The sequence below is a fragment of the Schistocerca serialis genome, chromosome 4 (genome assembly GCF_023864345.2).
Source record: "Schistocerca serialis cubense isolate TAMUIC-IGC-003099 chromosome 4, iqSchSeri2.2, whole genome shotgun sequence".
NCBI classification, from domain to species: Eukaryota; Metazoa; Arthropoda; class Insecta; order Orthoptera; family Acrididae; genus Schistocerca; species Schistocerca serialis.
The window spans coordinates 15,291,079-15,311,107 of NC_064641.1; the positions used below are offsets into that span (position 1 = coordinate 15,291,079).

Genomic DNA, 20,029 nt, shown 5'->3' on the forward strand with positions numbered 1-20,029 from the left:
GAGTCCCATGGCACTTGGGGTCACAACAAGTGATTAAATTTAAACCTGTTATTCTGTATTATGCCTTTCTATGTATAAAGGCTGTTTCCATTCTTGGTTCCCCAACCGCCATTGGTATGTGACGTTTCCTATAATTTTTACCTCAGTTAGCCTGACCCCAGGTGAAATTTTATAAGAAATACTTCTTATTAATAACCAATGCCTTATGCTTACAAGCATTTCTGAAAAAAATTTTTAGTGTTTTTTTTCCTTGCTTGTTTTTGGTAATATTACACTTGATGATGTGCATCTGTTAGCCAGAAACCAATCATGGTTTTGGAAAAGTAAAAGCCTTTTACTACTGCAGCAGTTTATCTCCATTCCTATGGTGCACAGTTACACATGTTCATTCAACAGGATGTTCGTGGAAGCACGTACTAGATGTGGCTTAAATTTAAAGAACTAATGCTGATGGCAAGTGTTTGTTTATAACAGATTAATGGAACTGATTCCTCTTGGTACACAATACAGATCAGAAGCAACGAAAGAAGGATGCCAAACATTGGTGACGTTTTACTGAAGCTCCCTAGTTAGTATGGACTACAATTTGAAATGATTTTAATAGTTTCCACAAGGAAACACTGATTGGAAATCTTGCTGAAAATCCAAACAGATTCTAGTGAAACTTCCTGGCAGATTAAAACTGTGTGCCCGACCGAGACTCGAACTCGGGACCTTTGCCTTTCGCGGGCAAGTGCTCTACCAAAGCTGTGAGTAGCGGGCGTGAGTCGTGCTTCGGTAGCTCAGTTGGTAGAGCACTTGCCCGCGAAAAGCAAAGGTCCCGAGTTCGAGTCTCGGTCGGGCACACAGTTTTAATCTGCCAGGAAGTTTCATATCAGCGCACACTCCGCTGCAGAGTGAAAATCTCATTCTGGAAACATCCCCCAGGCTGTGGCTAAGCCATGTCTCCGCAATATCCTTTCTTTCAGGAGTGCTAGTTCTGCAAGGTTCGCAGGAAAGCTTCTGTAAAGTTTGGAAGGTAGGAGATGAGGTACTGGCAGAAGTAAAGCTGTGAGTACCGGGCGTGAGCCGTGCTTCGGTAGCTCAGTTGGTAGAGCACTTGCCCGTGAAAGGCAAAGGTCCCGAGTTCGAGTCTCGGTCGGGCACACAGTTTTAATCTGCCAGGAAGTTTCATATCAGCGCACACTCCGCTGCAGAGTGAAAATCTCATTCTTAACAAACCATCATTTATGACAACTTCCTCTATTAACCGAATTTTGTGATCCAACCCCCATTTCTGTAATGTTTATTCCGATTTTCGGCTACAAAGTATGAAATTCATATTTCTCACACAATTAAGCAAAATGTTGGTGTGTCCATTACATAAGGACATTTTGTCATGTTTCTGTGTGATAATTTTGCACCACAAAGAAATAGTTATCTTAAGAATTTCACTTTATAATGACTTAGATTCAAAACAGAGTGTGAATGTATGCAAAATGTAATTTTTTATTGACCTTACTTGTTACAAATGCCACATGGATCGAATATTTTCCAAATATTCTTTACCCAACATTTCATTCAAATCTATTGCTCAGTAAATGGAGTACTGTCATTATGTTCTTAAAATACACATAATGTTTTCATAAATAATTCTGCAGTTCATGAAAAATTAAATATATGCTACCATTTACATGGTACACATTAAAATTTATTGAATTTATTTTCGTAATTCGTATATAGCTTTTGTTTCTACAGTATTTCTGAAAATTTTGTAGTTATAAAAAACATAATTTCATTAGAATTTATCTCTGTTCTTAAAAGTGGATCTTGTACCATTAATAAATTTGACTAATAGAAGCTTCTAGATGCTTCTGGAATGAACAATGTTTTGTATATACTTGGGATTCGAGCCAAAACACCTTAATGTCAGTTCTTCATATCAATGCACACACTTCTTATGAACTTTTAAACTTCTTATACAAATGCACATATAATTGTTGTTTTAAACTTGTGAGAAAGTGTAGAAGCAAATTCTTCCATTTCATGTTAAAACTGTTTATGTTATAATGTGATATATAATGTTTATAAACAAGCTAGTAATGAGTGAACATAATAATATAAAAAAAACGTCAAAATCGAAAGTCAGCATTATGCTTCAGTCTTCTACTAAAAGACTTAGACACTTCACACTTGAATCATGATTTTTAATGGACGCCAGCCCCTATTCATTAATGCCTTACATAAGTTAAGTAATCACACAACTTCTTCTCTTTGAAAATTAAACGTTACACGAGGTCTGTTAGAAAAATATACTACCTTATTTTTTTGTGAAAACCTGATGGATTTGAATCTAGCGTGCTTTCATGGACCGACCATGAACCTTCGTGGCACACATGAATATTTCCTGCCTCTAGTCAGTTGCTGGCTAGCAGCAGTTGAGTGAAATAGTGCTTAGTGCTCGCATAGGTTTTTCGTTGCAAGGGAAATGGCGGAACGACTGTAGCAGAGCCACTGCATCAGAGTTTGCCTGAAACTGGGCGACAACCATGTGGAAACCGTTCGGAAGATTCAGACAGCTTCCGATGACTATGCTAAGGGTATCACACGGATTAAGGGGTGGATTTACCCGTCTAAAGACTGCCGCACATCGATGGAGAGCGAGCCACTCTCCGATCGGCAATCAACATACCACAATGAACAGGTCAGTGCCAAAGTGCACACCTTGGTGATACTGACCGTCATGTGACTATCAGAGAAATTGCAGAAGAGATGACTTCTTCTTGAAATCTTACAGGACATGCTAGACTCCACAAACAGTGACCCAACTTCGTGAACACCATAATCGCTAGTGACGAGTTCTGGGCGTACAGGTACGACCCAAAACCAAATCCTAATCATCTATCATCACAGTGGAAGCATACCTTGTCACCAAGACCAAAGAAGGCCCAACAATTGCGCAGCAATGTAAAGGTGAAGCTGACTGCTTTCTTTGACTCCCACAGTGTGGTAGACCATAAGTACGCAACACAGGATCAAAAGTTCACCAAAGAGAACTACAGGGATGTCGTCTGTCGCCTATGTGATACTGTGTGGCGCAAGAGACCGGACTTGTGCTCAACAGGAAATAGGCACCTTCATCTCTACAATGCTCCAGCACATTCCTTGGGCTTGATTCAGACATTTTTGGCGAAAAATCAGTTTCCTGTGCTTAAACAGTCTCCTTACTTTCATGATGTGGCCCTCTGCGACTTATTGCTGTTCCCCAAACTGAAGATGCCATTGGAAACAACGCGATTTCAGACAAGAGAGGACATTATGGCAGCAACGACAGCCAAGCTTAACTTCACTCCGAAAGAGACTTTTTCGACAAGCTTCCAACAATGGCGGCACCGCTGGGAGGAATGTGTGAGTCCCAAGGGAACTACTTTGGCGTTGTTTAGGTGTCCAATGCTGCAGGTAAGCCAGTTTTTTTTCCAACCAAAGGTCGAATAATTTTCCAATAGACCTCGTATTGCAAAAGTAGCGATGTTCACTAGAAATTCATGAATGAAATGTTAACAGCATGTCCAAGGGGGTGGTTATACCAGTTAGCAATCATATACAATTGCTCACTCGATGGAAGAACCGTACTGTACCTACACAGTGAAAAGTCGCACAGAGCACACCAATGCTCAAGAGATGGAACTGTAGTAATCCGCTGAACTTCAGACTCACATCACTGACACTGATTTGCAGTAGGATTTACGAACATTTACTGTGTTACAGAGTTATGAATTACCACAAAGGAAACGATCTATTGACACATAGTCACTGTGGACTCAGAAAATATCTCTCTTGTGGAAGACAACTAGCTCTTAATTCACATGAAGTAGTGAGTGTATTGGCGGAGGAACTCGAACTGATTCCAATTTTGTAGGTTTCTAGAAGGCTTTGTACACCGTTCCTCACAAGCGACTTCTAATCAAATTGGATGCCTGTGGACTACTATCTCAGTTGTGCAACTGGATTCGTGATTTCCTGTCAGAAAGGTCACAGTTTGTAGTTATTGACAGAAAGTCATCGAGTGAAACAAAAGTGATATCTGGCATTCCCCAAGGAAGTGATATAAGTGGCCTCTGCTCTTCCTAATCTATATAAATGATTTAGGAGACAATCTGAGCAGCCCTGTTAGATTGTTTGCAGATCATGCTGCCATCAGATGATCAAAATGATTTAGACAAGATATCTGTACAGAGCAGAAAGTGGCGGTTGATTCAATGAGGTCATCCATATGAGAACTAAATGTAATCCATTAAATTTCGCTTTCACAACAAATCACATAAATCTAAAGGTTGTCGATTTAACTAAACACAAAAGGATTACAATTAGAACAACTTGAACTGGAACGATCACATAAATAATGTTGTGGAGAAGGTGAATCAAAGACTTTGTTTAACTGGCACAGCAGTTATAAGATGCAACACATCTAATAAAGAAACTCGCTACATTATTCATGGTAAACCTGAATACCTACATTATCCTTGTCTTTCCTCTTCTGGAGCACTGCTTTGTGGTAAGAGATCCTCACCAGATAGTTTAGATGAAAGAGATCGAAAAAGAGATCGGAAAAGTTCAAAAAACCGAATGGGGGCGAGGGTGTTGCAAGCGTGATACACGAGTTTGTGTGGTAATCACTGAAACAAAGACTTTGTATTTGCATAAGTTATTTCACGAAATTTCAATCACCAACTTGCTCCTCAGTCTGCGAAAATACTTTGTTGATACATGCCAACATATGAATAAATGATCATTATAATAACATATGAGAAATCAGAACTTGCATGGAAAGATTTATGTGTTCATTTTTTCCACATTCTGTTCAAGAGTGTAATGGTAGAGAAACAATCTGGTTCGTAGGACCATCTGCAGTGCACTTTCGTGTGCATTGCAGAGCAGTCATGCAGAAGTAGACGTAGATTGATGTTCATCTTTTAATCTCTTTTCAAGACGCTATCCATTACGTTCACCTGCTCTTAAACTCCTGAACCATCTCTGACAAAGTTACAATGTCATTGGCAAACTGCAGAGTTTTTGTTTCTTCTCACTGAACTTTAATTCCAGTTCCAAATTCCTCCATGGTTTCCTTCACAGTTTGTTCAATATATGGACTGCCTACCATCGGAGATAGGCTACCATCCTATCTCACTACCTTCTCAAACATGACTTGCCTTTCATGTCCTTCGGCTCATATGACAGAAGTCTGCTTCTGGACAAGCTGAATATATTCTTTTGGCTCTGTATTTTATCCCTGATATCTTTAAAATTTCAAAGAGCATAATCCAGCTCTCATTGTAAAAATCTTTCTATAATCTAAATTGGTTTGTCTTTCTTCAACCTATTTTGTAAAATATGTCATAGAGTCAGTATTGCCTTATATATTCCTACATTTATCTGGAACCCAAACTGATCTTTTGAAGATTGATGTCTACCAGTCTTTCCTTGCTTCTGTAAATAATTTGTGTCACTATTTTGCATCCATAGCCTATTAACTTGGTCCAGTAGTATTCGCACCTGTCAGTACCTGCCCTCATTGGAATTTGCATTATTATTACCTTCCTGAAGTCTTATGGAATTTCACCTGTATGTGTCTTGCATAACACATGGTATAATTTTGTTATAGCTGGCTCTCCCAAAGATCTCGGTAATTCTGTGGAATTGTCATCTGCTTAAGGAGCCTTGTTTTCATGCGGTCTTTCAATACTCTGTCAAATCCTTCTTACAGTATCATATCTATCACTTCATCTTTACCTACTTTTTCCACTTTCTCTATAATACTGTCAACAAGTTTGTTCCCCTTACACAGGTCCTTTATGTATTCCTACCACCCTTCAGTTATCAGTTCTTTGCTTAGAACTGGCTTCCTATCTGAATTGTTGTTATTCAGACAGTTGCTTCTCTTTTCTCTAGAGGTCTCTCTAACTTTCATACGGGTGTCAACCTTCTTTTCCTTAAATATACATGCTTCTACATCCTTAAATTTATCCTCTAGCCATTCCTGCTTAGCCATTTGAACTTCCTTTCAATGTCATTGTTTAGACGTTCCTCTTCCCTTTCGACTCCTTGATTTGCTGTTTTTTTTCCCCTTTTGCTGATTAAGTTTAATATGCTCTGAGTCATCTAGGGATTTCTGGTAGGCCTTGTCTTTTTACCAAATTGATCCTCTGCTGATTTCCCTGAGTCATCTCTCAGTATTATCCATTTGTTGTCTATGGACTTCCTTACCCTTATATCAAAACAACAATGTCTACTGCTTCTCAACAAAATCTTGCAATTTCTTCCGTTTTTATCTAGCGTTTGTAACCAATAAGCTATGGTCAGAATCTACATCTGCCCTGGGTACTGTCTTACAGTCTAAAATCTGGTTTCGAAATCTTTGTCTTACCATTATATAATCGGTCTAATACCATCCAATGTCTCCACATCTCTTCCGTGTGTAAAACTTATTTCATGATTCCTTAAGTAACTGTTAGCCATTATTATATTATATTCTGTGCAAAATTCTACCAGGTGCCCTTTTCTTTCCTTCTCTTTCCCCATTCCATGTTTTTCCTTCTCTTCCTTTCTCTACTACCAAAATCTAGTAACCATCACAATAAAACATTCATCTCCCTTAACTAACCAAATAATTTTCTTTATTTCATCATACGGGGTAAGTCAATTATTATCTGCAAATTAGTTACAAAGTTTATTGTAACCAAACAGGAAACTTACAAACACATAATTTTTCGACATAGTCTCCTTGCATCTCAATGCACTTGGTCCATCGTTGTACAAGCTTCGTGATTCCCTCATAAAAGAAGATTCTTGGTTTAGCTGTGAGCCAGGAATGCACCACTTCTTTCACTGCTTCATCAGAGGCAAATCGATGGCCCTTAATGCCTGTTTGAGTGGACCAAACAAGTGGTAGTCAGAAGGGGCAAGATCGGGACTATATGGAGGATGATCTAGTACTTCAAATTTGAGTTCCTGGAGCGTTTCGGCAGTGTGGGCAGCAGTATACAGATGGGCATTGTCGTGCAACAACATAGCACCTGTTGATGTCAATCCTAGGCGTTTGCTTCGAATTGCAGGCTTTAGCCTGGCAGTAAGCATCTCCTGTAACCTACACTGTTTATTGTTGTGCGCCTTTCCCCATAACGTTCCAGTACTGGACCTTGCACATCCCAAAAACCGTAAGCATCAGTTTTCCTGCGGGACGGTTGGGTCTTGAACTTTTTCTTGCACGGCGAATTTGAATGTTTCCATTCCGTACTCTGCCGTTTACTCTACGGCTCGTAATGATGGATCCGTGTTTCGTCACCAGTGATGATCCTGTCTAAGAAGTTGTCCCCTTCGTTACCATAGCGATCCAAATGTTTTTTGCAGATGTCCAAGTGCATTTGTTTATGCAACTTTGTGAGCTGTTTTGGGACCCATCTTGCACAAACTTTATGAAACCCAAGTCTGTTTTGGCTGATTTCGTAGGCAGAACCATGAATAATTTGCAGACGATGTTCCACTTCGTCAATAGTAAATCGTCTGTCTAAGAGCATCATTTCACGTGAATTCTCAATGGTTTCTTCATTTGTGGCGGTAAACGGTCGTCCAGCTCCTTCATCGTGCTTAGCACTTGTGCGACCATTTCAGAATTTTTCAATCTATTCATAGACAGTTCATTGTGGCAAAACACTGTTTCTGTACTATACTGAAAGTCTTCGATGAATTTCGGACCCTGATACGCATTATAACCACAAAAAACGGATCATTGAACGTTGCTCTTCTTAGGTGCAAATAGACAGCAGAGCAGCAATGATTAACAGCACGGCAGCGATAACGAAACTAACCTAGCAGCTTGAAAATTGCAAAGATATAACAACAAATAAACAAAGCAAGCGTCATCAACGTAAAATGAGAGTACTACCAAAATAAACTAAAATATAACTAAATTGCGGATAATAATTGACTTACCCACATACATTCTTTCAATCCTTTCATCATCTGCAGAGCAGGATGGCATATAAACTTGAACTGCTGTTGCTGTTGGCATCATGTCTATCTTGGTTATATTGATGTGTTCACTATGCTGCTCTTAGTAGCATCCACACATTTCTGTTTTCTGTTTCATTATTAGGCCCAACCTGGTGTTACCCCTATTTGATTTTGTGTTGGTAATTTTGTGAAAATTACCGAACTATCAGTTTAATAGGCCACAGCTGCCAAATGGAAAAACTGGTAGAAACCGACCTCGGGGAAGATCAGTTTGGATTCCATAGAAATGTTGGAACACGTGACGCAATACAGACCCTACGACTTATCTTAGAGATTAAGGAATGGCAAGCCTACGTTTGTAGCAAATGTAGACTTAGAGAATGTTTTTGACAATGTTGATTGGAATACTCTTTTTCAAATTGTGGCAGGGGTAAAATACAGGGAGCGAGAGGCTATTTACAATTTGTACAGAAACAAGATGGCAGTTATAAGAGTCAAGGGGCATGAAAGGGAAGCAGTGGTCGGGAAGGGAGTGAGACAAGGTTGTAGCCTATCCCCGATGTTATTCAATCTGTATATTGAGGAAGCAGTAAATGAAACAAAAGAAAAATTCGGAGTAGAAATTAAAATCCATGGAGAAGAAATAAAAACTTTGAGGTTCGCCAATGACATTGTAATTCTGTCAGAGACAGCAAAGGACCTGGAAGAGCAGCTGAACGGAATGGACAGTGTCTTGAAAGGAGGATATAAGGTGAACATCAACAAAAGCAAAACGAGCATAATGTAATGTAGTCGAATTAAATCGGGTGATACTGTGGGAATTAGAATAAGAAATGAGACGCTTAAAGTAGTAAACGAGTTTTGCTATTTGAGGAGCAAAATAACTGATGATGGTCGAAGTAGAGAGGGTATAAAATGTAGACTGGCAATGGCAAGGAAAGCGTTTCTGGAGAAGATAAATTTGTTAACATCAAGTTGAAAGGTGGCTACACTGTGCCACTGCGCCAGAGATTGCGCCAAAGAGTACTATTAAGCCGCCTCCAGAGTGCCTGTCGAGAGCTCGTGGAGGGCAGTGTGTGTTAAGAGTTCATGGCAGTCAGTGCTAGTAGAGAGCTCGTAGAGGACAGTGCGTGTTAAGAGCTCATGGCAGTCAGTGCTTGTTGAGAGTTCGTAGCAGTCAGTGTGTGTTGAGAGTTCGTAGCAGTCAGTGCCTGTTGTGAAGTCGGAGTGAGATGTGGTAGTAAAGAGTGTTGTTCCATGTTTTATGCAGTTATTTGATGGGAGAGATAGCAGATGTTATTGTAATGAGTGCATTTCGTCAATATATATGAAGGTAAAAACTACAATGTTCTTTTATTAATTGTGTGTCTAAAATAATGCGTCATTACAGGTTCAGTCAACAAAGCATCTGGCTTGTGTTCTTGTATTAGAGTGAATTCTGGTTTTCTTGCCTAATTATAGTTTTTCTAAATTTCTTTTGTCACGTCAGTATAGTTGGTATTTAAAAATTCTTGTCTTGTTGGAGAAGAACCGTGCCAGATGTGGACGTTGAGTCACACTCCCACATACAGAACAGTTATTCTTGTGCTTATTGGTGTTGTAGGTTTTATAGTTGCTGGGGACTTAATTAATTAACTGTGTTTACGAAAATTTTCTTACTTGTTTGTTGCAGTCAGATAGCGTAACAATTCTAGTCAGGGCCAGCCGATTACGAGACACAGCGTAATCGGACATACAGCTACTAAAAATCATTTTCAATCATATATATTTAATTAGGCCCCCATGCAAAGTATAGATTTAAGTGTCAGGTAGTCGTTTCTGAAAGTATTTGTATGGAGTAGCCATGTATGGAAGTGAAATGTGGACAATAAATATTTTAGACAAAAAAAGAATAGAAGCTTTCGAAATGTGGTGCTACAGAAGAATGCTGAAGATTAAATGGGTAGATCACATAACTAATGAGGAGATATTGTACAGAACTGGTAAGAAGAGAAATTTGTGGCACAACTTGACTAACAGAAGGGATCGGTTGGTAGGACAAATTCTGAGGCATCAAGGGATTGCTGCACAATTTGAGTTACTTGTTTAATTGCACTATTCCGTGGGTCTTGAACTCGTTTACTTTGCATTTGCGAGTTGCGCAGATTAGAAAACGTTATTGAGTTTCCCAAGCAGTGTTCCACGTAGAAAATGTACCTCCACACAGTGTTAGCGGGACATTCGTGATTAAGCTGAGTGTCTAGAAAGCTTTGGGTTTCAATTTTTTTGAAGACTTTGTGTTTGGTTCATTGAGGGAATTTATTAGTCAACATTACGAGAGTTTGTGTTCATTTAGTTGGTAACTTGCCTATTCTGTTGCATTTTAATATGGTATGCGTCTAGATTTTAAGTTAATAAATGACTTATTAATTTCCAGACTTGATTTGCATTTCAGTAGCAAACCACTGTTCTACAACTGATCCTAGTTAGGTGACACAATAAATATAACAGTAAATATGAACCTTAGCTCCTAATTTGATCGTTTCATTGTGATGGTGTTACATTGCAAAGTATGTGCCAACTTTTTTGTTTAATTATTAAGTGTGAATATACTTTGATATTTGATTATGATTTATGATTTATGAGCACTGTGTTGAGCTCATCTTAGATATGCTAAGGGCAGGTTAAACAGACAAAAAAGTAAAGATAGGCAGTGCAGGTTCTATTTATGGAATGAGGCTTTATTTTCCCCATGACGTATTATACCTAAGAGGATGCAGTCCTTATGAAGCCATGCAGTAGAGCTGCATCTCCTAGGGGCAAAAATCATGGTTGTCGTTTTCAGGCCATTCACAGTACCAGGACAGCAAGGTTGCACTGGATAATGTTATGAAGCCAGATCAGTCAGTGATTCAGACTATTTCCCCTGCAGCTTCTTGAAAGACTGACACCGCTCTTCAGGATCACCAAGATGTTATTTGCCTTATGATGGGCATTTTACCGTTTTCTCATGTTAATGTAAGAATAGATATGTATCCATTGCTTAGTAACAGTGATTTGCAAGAGGTAACCACTGTTAATAACCATGGTACAAACACCTGTTCATGAAAATAAACGATTGTAACAAAATGTTTTTACATCCCTGCCACTGATGCACCAAACCTTGTTACTTGTCATTATTTTTCAGATGTCAGGCTCTTGTGTAGCTACATTATTCCTAGTTTAATACCCACTGTTTCACTTGCATAGTCTGCATGGCCAGCATAGATTTATTTTTTTCTTTGATTAAATTTTTATGTTGTTCACTTTCTACATTTTCACACTAATTAAGGCCATAAAATCTTTTCTGAATGTATTTTTGACCAAAAAGCGACTTTTGAAGCAGGAGGCCACAGTTTTTGTTAATCATGCCTTTTGCTTTTTTGAGGTGATATTTCCATAGGAACCTTCATTCCGTAATACATATTTCTTTATATCAAACTGAGAAGTGAAATACCATTTTTCATAGATATAGCTTTAAAATGGTTAAGTAGTACCCTGTTAATGAACTATTTCAGAAAACGTTTCACCCACTCTTTTACACCATTAATGGTTGAATTTACAGAAATGTCAAAACATGCATTTTTTTATTTCTGACCAGTTTTCCTGGTTCTGTTTTCAAAATTGCCTTAATAGCAAATATATTCAAAAAGTCTTTCATCCTGTATTTCACTCCCTTTAGGAGTAGAATTTCGAACAATCCCTTCTTAAACGATACCTAAAGTATGAGATCCACATCTTCTGCAAATTTCAAGTTTCTATCGTAAATGGTTTTGGCTGGGTGATGATGAATCAGTGCATCAGTCTGGCCCCATTTCATCTTCATAGGGGCTGAATTACCAGAAACTGTGAAATATGAATTTTTCTGTTGCTAACAGAGAAACCAAAAGCAAATTATCACAGATTTAGCTTTGAAAATGCGTTTCTAATTAAATATTTCATAAAACATTTCATCGTCTATTTCATCACTTTGAGGGTTGAATTTCCAAAAACATTGAAACATATATTTTTCATTTGTAACTGAGAAGTCAAATTTAATAATGATTTATTAAAGAACTTTCACCCACCTTTTCAATCCCACAGGTGTTAAATTAACAACAATATCGATACATGTATTTCTATACCTCCGACTGAGAAACTAAAGACCAATTTTCGGAGGTCTGGCTTCAAAGTTGTCTTAACAGCGACATATTATAAAAAAAATTGCATACCCTATTTCATATCCTTAGGGGTGATATTTCGAAAAACCCATTCTTAAACAATGCCTACAATATAAGAACAACACACACTCAGAATTTCAACTTTCTATCCCTAGCGGTTTGGGGTGGGTGATGATGAGTCAGTGAGGGGCGGTTGTACAGTCTCGGGATATTTCCAGGGCTAACTAACCAAAGAATAGAGTAACCATGGATTAACTTGGACAGTGCGTTGTACCTTTCCTTTTCATTCCTCGGTTAGCTATTCCCGGAATAGCGTTCATGTTCCGTTAAGTTGGCAACAACTGAAGAGCGCTCTGGATGTTTTCGCGTGTGTCATTTCATAGTAATTTAACCGTCGACTTCAGAAATGTCGTGTCAAACATGAGTGATAAGCTTTCCACATCCCAAGACTTGTCACTTGAGGATACTTCGAGACTGTTAGATACTGCAAATGAGTTCAAGAGTATAGCAGAAAACAGGAAAACTGCTGCAGTCTCATTCAATGAAAACATTAGTGCAAAACATTTAAATAAGTTGGTAGGGTACTTGTATGAATAACGGTCTATCTTGAAATTAATCAGATGATCAGGTATTTGTTATTTGACCAGAAAGAGATCTTTCTAGATTTCCAAATAAAATATATGAAACAATATGCAACAGTTTCCATTCAAAAACAACTTCACATAGATCGACAGGGCAGCTACAGCAGATGTTTGATTATTATTATTTTAAAGAAACAAACAAGTAAATATTATATACAGAAAAGGTAGCAAAGGCTACAGATTGGTGGCGCCCCATATGTGGAATGTAAGTTCCAAATTGTGTACGATTAAATACACAGTTTGGTGAAGTTGTTACCAGATGGATGCCACAGTTATTTCGTTTCAGCTGCAACATTTATGCATGGTAGTATTCCATCAGATGTAGCTGTATGATAGCATTGTGAATGTATTATAGTGGCCAAGATAGATACGAAGTCCATGCCTACTACAGTAGTACAAGTTTATATGCCAACTAGCTCTGCAGATGACGAAGAAATTGATGAAATGTATGATGAGATAAAAGAAATTATTCAGGTAGTGAAGGGAGACGAAACTTTAATAGTCATGGGTGACTGGAATTCGACAGTACGAAAAGGGAGAGAAGGAAACATAGTAGGTGAATATGGATTGGGGCTAAGAAATGAAAGAGGAAGCCATCTCTTAGAATTTTGCACAGAGCATAACTTAATCATAGCTAACACTTGGTTCAAGAATCATAAAAGAAGGTTGTATACATGGAAGAATCCTGGAGATACTAAAAGGTATCAGATAGATTATATAATGGTAAGACAGAGATTTAGGAACAAGGTTTTAAAATGTAGGACATTTCCAGGGGCAGATGTGGACTCTGACCACAATCTATTGGTTATGAACTGTAGATTAAAACTTAAGAAACTGCAAAACTGTGGGACTTTAAGGAAATGGGACCTGGATAAACTGAAAGAACCAGAGGTTGTACGGAGTTTCAGGGAGAGCATAAGGAAACAATTGACAGGATTGGGGGAAAGAAATACCGTAGAAGAAGAATGGGTAGCTCTGAGGGATGAAGTAGTGAAGGCAGCAGAGGATCAAGTAAGTAAAAAGACGAGAGCTAGTAGAAATCCTTGGGTAACAGAAGAAATATTGAATTTAATTGATGAAAGCAGAAAATATAAAAATGAAGTAAATGAAGCAGGCAAAAAGGAATGCAAACATCTCAAAAATGAGATTGACAGGAAGTGCAAAATGGCTAAGCAGGAATGGCTAGAGGACAAATGAAAGGCCGTGGAGGCTTATCTCACTAGGGGTAAGATAGATACAGCCTACAGGAAAACTAAAGAGACCTTTGGAGGAAAGAAAGCCACTTGCATGAATATGAAGAGCTCAGATGGAAACCCAGTTCTAAGCAAAGAGGGGAAAGCAGAAAGGTGGAAGGAGTATATAGAGGATCTATACAAGGGCGATGTACTTGAGGATAATATTATGGAAATGGAAGAGAATGTAGATGAAGATGAAATGGGAGATACGATACTGCGTGAAGAGTTTGACAGAGCACTGAAAGACCTGAGTCGAAACAAGGCCCCGGGAGTAGACAACATTCCATTGGAACTACTGACGGCCTTGTGAAATTCAGTCCCGACAAAACTCTACCATCTGGTGAGCAAGATGTACGAGACAGGCGAAATACCCTCAGACTTCAAGAAGAGTATAATAATTCCAAACCCAAAGAAAGCAGATGTTGACAGATGTGAAAATTACTGAACTATCAGTTTAATAAGTCACGGCTGCAAAACACTAACACGAATTATTTACAGACGAATAGAAAAACTGGTAGAAGCCGACCTCAGGGAAGATCAGTTTGGATTCCGTAGAAATACTGGAACACGTGAGGCAATACTGACCTTACGACTTATCGTAGAAGAAAGATTAAGGAAAGGCAAACCTACGTTTCTAGCATTTGTAGACTTAGAGAAAGCTTTTGACAATGTTGACTGGAATACTCTCTTTCAAATTCTAAAGGTGGCAGGGGTAAAATACAGGGAGCGAAAGGATATTTACAATTTGTACAGAAACCACTTGGCAGTTATAAGAGTCGAGGGGCATGATAGGGAAGCAGTGGTTGGGAAGGGAGTGAGACAGGGTTGTAGTCTCTTCCCAATGTTATCAATCTGTATATTTAGCAAGCAGTAAAGGAAACAAAAGAAAAATTCGGAGTAGGTATTAAAATCCATGGAGAAGAAATAAAAACTTTGAGGTTCGCTGATGACATTGTAATTCTGTCAGAGACAGCAAAGGACTTGGAAGAGCAGTTGAATGGAATGGACAGTGTCTTGAAAGGAGGATATAAGATGAACATCAACAAAAGCAAAACAAGGATAATGGAATGTAGTCGAATTAAGGAAATGAGACACTTAAGGTAGTAAAGGAGTTTTGCTATTCGGGGAGCAAAATAACTGATGATGATCGAAGTAGAGAGGATATAAAGTGTAGACTGGCAATGGCAACGAAAGCGTTTCTGAAGAAGAGAAATTTGTTAACATCGAGTATCGATTTAAGTGTCAGGAAGTCGTTTCTGAAAGTATTTGTATGGAGTGTAGCCACGTATGGAAGTGAAACATGGACAATAAATAGTTTGGTCAAGAAGAGAATAGAATCTTTCGAAATGTGGTGCTACAGAAGAATGTTGAAGATTAGGTAGGTAGATCACGTAACTAATGAGGAGGTATTGAATGGGATTGGGGAGAAGAGAAGTTTGTGGCACAACTTGACTAGAAGAAGGGATCGGTTGGTAGGACATTTCCTGAGGCATCAAGGGATCACAAATTTAGCATTGGAGGGCAGCGTGGAGGGTAAAAATCGTAGAGGGAGACCAAGAGATGTATACACTAAGCAAATTCAGAAGGATGTAGGTTGCAGTAGGTACTGGGAGATGAAGGAGCTTGCACAGGATAGATTAGCATGGAGAGCTGCATCAAACCAGTCTCAGGACTGAAGACTACAACAACAACAGTATTCCATCATATGTAGCTGTATGATAGGTGGTGAACTATAAGTAGAGGGAGGTGGTGTTGGGTTGTTTGGGGGAAGAGACCAAACAGCGAGGTCATCGGTCTCATCGTATTAGGGAAGGATGTCGGCTATGCCCTTTCAAAGGAACCATCCCAGCATTTCCCTGGAGTGATTTAGGGAAATTACACAAAACCAAAATCAGGATGGTCGGACATGGGATTGAACCGTCGTCCTCCTGTATGAGAGTCCAGTGTGCTAACCACTGCACCACCTCACTCCATGAACTGTAAATAAGCAAAAACATATAAGCAACTATGAAATGTCTGTTTTCTGAAATAGTTGATCTTTTCGGTCTTTCCAACAAACTGTGACAACTCAGACGTCATGGAGATCGACTTGACTGAAAATTCTGAAAAGTATTACTGGCTAGCTTGCTGTTGTATTTACATCTTAGAATGATTAATTCATTATAGCAGCAATGGCTAGTATACAGAAAACTCCATTGCTGAATTATTGATTACTATTTGTGCAGTTCTTGGCCATATATACATTCTGCTTCTATAATGTGGTGATTGTTAATTCTATTGATGTTATATGAAGACTAAGAAGCCAATATTTACAGTAAGCAATCATTATTTTGTATAATGCTGGGGTAGAAATGTATCTATGGAACATATAAAACTGGAGGCTGTTGTTACGCTAAATATTTGAGGAACAGCAACTATTTGATACATAATTTTAGGTTTTGCAGTCATCTCTAGCAGCTATATCGGGGGTGGGGGGGTGGGTGGGGAGGGGAAGTAACCACAACTTCACTGTGTTCTTCCTTCTTTTCTTGTCATCTCAGCTTAGAACTGTCAGCTTCGTTTCCAGAATAAAAATACCTCTTCTTAAATGTGAAAGAACTAGCAGAGTCCCAGAGAGAGATGCTTCAAAAGTTGCTTGACAAGAACCGTACAATGGAAAAGGATTGGTATTGGTTAAAAAAAGGATCATAAAACTCAAAATTAGGACCCGAAAATAAAAATCAAGACAAATAATTTCAGAATAAAAATACAATAATCCATATACATTTACTTTCTTTTCTTTTAATTACATAAAATAAATTGAATAATTAATAAAACTCTGTCTTGTGTATGTTATCTAGTGCCAAACACATCCTTTTAGTGAAAGACATCATAATTACGCCAGTGACTGTTGAACTTTTTATTTCCACTATTGAAATTTCCTTTTAGTAATCATGCTGGCTGTCCCCTTGCCAATACCAATGACGTCTCCAGTGGACAGAAAGAAATCACCAGAGACAAAATATTTGAGTGTCTGTAGTAACTGGTTCATTGGTGGAACAGTCATTTCTGAAAGGAAGAAAAGAATGATATGAGACAATTCGAGAGAAATTTAAAAACATAATTTATCAGCCACTCTTTCAACTGTTATGATTATGTAGGTTCAACAACATGAAGATTCCTGTTAACTGAATGAAAAGTGCCTATGTTCTTGTAATACAGAGATAATTACTTCATGATAAATATGGATCTGATTATGTGGATAATACTAATAACTGAGAAATGCAACAGCTATCTGCTATAGGTTTCTTTTAAAAAATTGACTTTCTTATTAATTTTACTGTGTTAAACTTATCCTGAGTAAGTATAAATAAATTACATATTTATGGGAATAAGCTAGGTGCAGGACACTGAAGCATTCACTAAAATATGGAAAGTTATTGTCCCAGTGGGAGGCAAGGGTGGAGAATATTTCTGCTATAGACCTGGTTGAGTGAAATAGGGACATTAGTGTGCTATCAAACTTTATGTTACATTAAACAATCATAACAAGCCATCAACTTCAGAAAACGGTATTTCACACAAAAATATAAGATATTTGAATTTACATTACCTTCAACTGCCTGCAGTTTGACACAAAGAAGAACACCAAAAATAACTTGATATACCTTTCTGAACATCATGTAGTCACAGGTATGCACATGGTAAATGTAAGTGGACATGAGCTTTCAGCACATCTAAGTAGACACTATGGAGAGAAGAGGAGTTGCCATATATGTTAAAATCTGCCATATGTGAAAAAATTGGAAACTAAAAGGTTTTGTGCAGAGTAGCATATAGAAGCATGTGCATTTGAGCTTAAACTAAATAATGGCACTTCTATAATTGTAGCTGTGTATAGGTCCCCACTGGGAAAGTTTCAGCTATTTTTGAAAAACTTTTTTGTTGTGCTGCCTGACAGACACATGGAAGCGAATTGTTTTTTGTTGGGATTTCAATGTAGATTTCCTGAAAGCGTCTGATAGAAAGCTTGACCTTGAGGTATTACTTGGTTTCTTGAATTTGAAGTCAGTTATTGATTTTCCTTCTCGAGTGGTACAGGAAAGCAACACACTGATAGTTTCTATAGACCAAGATAAATTTAATCAAATAACAACTTTTCCTGTGAAGAATGTTCTGTCTCATCATGATGCACAGTTAGTTAGATTACATGACATAGCTCCATACAGTAATGCAAAACATTCCCCAAAATAGTGTGTTCAATTAATGATTTAACAGTTGAAAATTCTAGGGAAAGCTTGCAACAGTTAGCCTGGGTTGAAGTGTACAGGGAACCTGACGCTAATTTAAAATTTAACCTCTTCCATGATACCTTTGTGAGCATATTTGAAAACATTTTCCTCAAAGAAAACAGTGAAATATAATTGTAAGAAACCATCTAAAAAGCTTTGGTTTAATAAAGGCATAAAAATATTTTCTGAACAGGAAAGGGAAATTATCTTACAGATATGAGGAGTAATGATCCAGAAACAGTGAAAGATTATAAAAACTACTGCACTGTATTAAGAAAAGTTATTAAAAAGTATAAAAGTATGTGCATTATATCTGCAATTAACACATCTGATAATAAAATTAAAACAAATTGGAATATTGTTCAAAGGGAAACAGGGCAACTGAGAGCAGAGGAAGACTATTTCTACAAAACTTAATGAAAAGTTTGTTAACAAGAAGCCAGAAGTAGAAAACATTTTTAATAATCATTTTTAAATGTTGTAGAGAAAGTATGATCCAGTTATTCGTTACAAAATGCAAGGAAGTATATGGAAGAGGCCATACCTATGCAATTTGTTAAAATTGAAATTCAACTCACCCCTGCTACTGAAATTAGGAAAATTATAAATTCACTCAAAAGTATAAGCTCCCATGGAATTGATGGCATTTCCAACAGAGTACTAAAAGCTCATTCCCTATAGATAAGAAGGATTCTCAGCCATATATGTAGTAGCTCACTGAAATAGGGCATTTTTCCAGATAGATTGAAATACGCTATTGTCTGGATAGAACTGCTCACTTCCGACAGCTTTAGCCAAAATTTTCGTAAAAGCAATGTATTCAAGAGTAGCATCACATTTTTGTAAAAATAAAGCACTAACAAAATATCAATTTGGTTTTCAGAAAGGCTTTTCAACAGAAAATGCTAATATGCTTTCACTGATCTAATATTAAATGCACTGAATTACCGAACAGCACCCATTTGGATAGTTCGTGATCTTTCAAAGGCTATTGGTTGTGTGAGTCATTAAATTCTTCTAGATAAGCTTAAGTATTGTGGTATGAATGGGACAGTGCACAAATGGTTTCAGTCATATTTAACTGGAAGAATGCAGAAGGTTGAAATTAACGATGCAGATAGTCTACAAAAATTAGCAGAGTCATCTAACCGTGCAGGTATCAAGAATGGTGTCCCACAGGGTTCAGTCTTGAGTCCCTTATATATATATATATATATATATATATATATATATATATATATATATATATATTAATGACTTGCCACTCTATAGTCATAAAGATGCAAAGTTAGTTCTTTTTGCTGATATGATAGTAATCATACCCAACAAACAAGAATCAGCTGAGGAAATTGAAAATACTATATTTCAGAAAATTATTATCTGGCTCTCTGCAAATGGACTATCACTAAATTTTGAGAAAACACAGTATATACAATTCTGTTCAGTAAATGGCATAACATCTCTGATAAATATAGACTATGAGCAGAATTCTGTAGCTAAGGCAGAGTATTCAAAATTTCTGGGTGTGTGCATTGATAAGAAATAGAATTGCAAGCAAGACACCGATGATGTGCTGAAATTGTTAAGGTCAGCTACTTACACTGTTAGAGTAATTGCAAAATTTGGTGAAAAGCATATCAGTAAATTAGCCTACTATGCCTATTTTCATTCACTGCTTTCATATGGCATCATATTTTGGGTAATTTATCATTAAG

General features: G+C 37.7%; 1 non-coding gene across 1 annotated transcript; it reads left to right on the forward strand.

The window, feature by feature from the left end:
* Window positions 1-1,071: 1,071 nt before the first annotated feature.
* On the forward strand, window positions 1,072-1,146 carry Trnas-uga (transfer RNA serine (anticodon UGA)). The gene has a single exon. It is a non-coding gene; the product is annotated as a tRNA-Ser (tRNA).
* Window positions 1,147-20,029: the final 18,883 nt, after the last annotated feature.